This window comes from Gadus morhua, chromosome 13, assembly GCF_902167405.1.
Source record: "Gadus morhua chromosome 13, gadMor3.0, whole genome shotgun sequence".
Classification (NCBI taxonomy): Eukaryota; Metazoa; Chordata; class Actinopteri; order Gadiformes; family Gadidae; genus Gadus; species Gadus morhua.
The window spans coordinates 12,037,909-12,040,408 of NC_044060.1; the positions used below are offsets into that span (position 1 = coordinate 12,037,909).

Consider the following 2,500-nt stretch of genomic DNA (forward strand, 5'->3'; position numbering starts at 1 on the left):
TTCAGTGTCTGCGTCGCTTTGCCTGTTTGACGGACAGTACGGCCATCTTGGAAATGGGAACCTTGATAGTTTAGCCGGGCGGTTTGTAAGGCAAATTGGTCTAGATTTGCGCGGGTGACGGATGTTGATTCGTGAGGGTTTGTTGGCATCTTCATGATCAGTGTAGCTCGTGGATAATTTGTCTAAACAATAAGTGGACGAATGCCTTGTATTTTACAATTATGTTTTCAACTTTCGGTACATCATATATATCATTTTGATGGTGCTCTATCCTCATACCTTTTTTATTTCACGATGAACCGAAAGGCCAGGGTTATATATTGAAGAGACAACTACATTGAAAGAATGAATTGTAAAGGCATTATCCGGTTTTAGCATCCAAAAGAAAATCTAGAAATCCACTCAGTACATTTTCATGTAAAGGAAAAAATAGAAAATGCCTCTATTTATTGAGCAAAATCTGTCCTTGGTGAACCCTTTCAGGCACAGATAAGTGCTAACAGAAGTTAGGTGGCGGAGACTTGTATTGACTGACTGAGATTGGACAGCCTCAGACCAAGTTTCATGCTGTGGGTATTTTTTAAGGCAGCATTCAAGGGCTGTGCAACGCGCAGCATCCTCAGTGCAAATAAAGCTCTGCTCTTTCTCTTTTTTTCTTAAATGTAATGCTCCCTTCTCAGGCTCCTAAACGAGATGTTCTGAAGTATTCAAATGATCGCTGGGAGTTTCTACCCATCTGCAGATGGGAATAAAACGGGGACTCAAACAGGGGAGGGCGAGATTCTCTTCCTTTTTAACAAAGCCAGATTTAATAGGCACACGATAATTAGAGGATTCTTTTTGGAACCGTTTTTTCCTCCCTCCTCCTAGCTTTCGAGAAATGCCCGGCGTAAAAGCTACAGTTGACAGTGTAAAGTCCCATATTGGTTCAGCAAGGTGGCAACACACAACGACACATGGGACTTGCCAAGAATAAGGTTGTGCACACGGCTTTGTAAATCCCTTCCCATTATGGGATTTAAAAGCAGAGAGGACAGCTGCCATAGCACTGCTGTTGCGGGACTGGTGTCAGGTAAAATAACTGTTGGTTGGATCAACCATTAGCTGTTTGGAATAAGACTGTAGGAATATTACTACAATTTCCACAATTACTGCTCCTAGTACACCACTAAAGTTCCAACATTACAATATGAATGCTGTTACTGCTATTACGACTATTGCGATTGCCCATCAAAGCAAATAATACTGTTTCAACAACTACAACTGCTAATTCTATTTAACTCATTATGGATTGTTTTTGCATGGCAATGCTAACTGATACAGGGTGTCTTTTGGTTATTTATTTTATTTTAAAAGTTGATAAAAGGCAATGATTTCAAACTGAAATTAGCATTTTCCAAGCATTCAAACCATAGGGAAACTATAGTATATTCTAGCAAAAATGAAGTCAAGGTTCCCCATCGTTAACAAGGTCAAAGCCTTATGTGGTCCAACATAGCTGTCTTTTTAATGAGGACTGGTGACACTGGTAGTCTCTTGCAACCGAAGCTGTTGGTGTCTTTTATTCTTCCCCCTCCAATAAGTATTCATAGTCTCTCTACCATTCCCCCGCCACTCTCTTTCATCTTTTCCCTTCCTCTGTCTCTGTATTCTCTCTCTCTCTCTCTCTCTCTCTCTCTCTCTCTCTCTCTCTCTCTCTCTCTCTCTCTCTCTCTCTCTCCCTCTCTCTCTCTCTCTCTCTCTCTCTCTCTCTCTTTCTCGCTCACGCTATATCTCTCTCTCTCTTTCTCTCTCCATTCCTTTCCTTTTCTCTCTCTCTCTGTGGGTGTGTGTCCCTTTAGGGTGTCTGCAGCAGTTGAGATAAGAAGCGAGTGTAGGACACAGGGGGATGGTGTTCACAGAAGCTAGGTGATCTTATCTACGCCCTAGCTGTCTTTCTGTCTCTCTCTCTCTCTCTCTCTCTCTCTCTCTCTCTCTCTCTCTCTCTCCCCCTCTCTCTCTCACTCTCCCTTTCTCCCTTTCTCCCTTTCTCGTCCCCTCCCTCTCTTATTGGTCTCACTCGATCCCTCCATCTCAATGTCTTTGCTTCCCCTCACGTGCACATTCTCTAAGAGCCCTCTTTGCGGGTCTGTTGATTTAAATGTAAAGTGATGGGTAACCAAATTGGCAGCATTGACAGCAGAAACAAACAGCTTATCTCTCTCTCCTGGGCCAATGCGGGCCTTCGTCAGATACCGGAGCCACTGCCAGCATCGGACTTGTGACAATGATGATAGATTGGGTGTTGGTCGACTGTCACAGTTCATGCCTGCGCGGCCATACAACTGCGGATTTGAGTCAATATCTCTCCCTCTATATATATATCTATAGATATATCTATCTATATATCTATAGATATAGATATATAACACCGTTGGTGCACAGGGTTCCCTTCAATTGTGTGTGCGTGCGTGTGTTTATGGAAAAAGTGTGTACTTCCTTAGCATGTGTGTCTCGGGTC

At 42.9% G+C, this 2,500-nt stretch overlaps 1 protein-coding gene across 13 annotated transcripts in view; it reads left to right on the forward strand.

Annotated features, from left to right (window-relative positions):
• celf4 (CUGBP, Elav-like family member 4) overlaps nt 1-2,500 on the forward strand; it is a 95,718-nt gene that overhangs the window by 19,239 nt on the left and 73,979 nt on the right. The gene's annotated exons all lie outside the window — the stretch shown is intronic.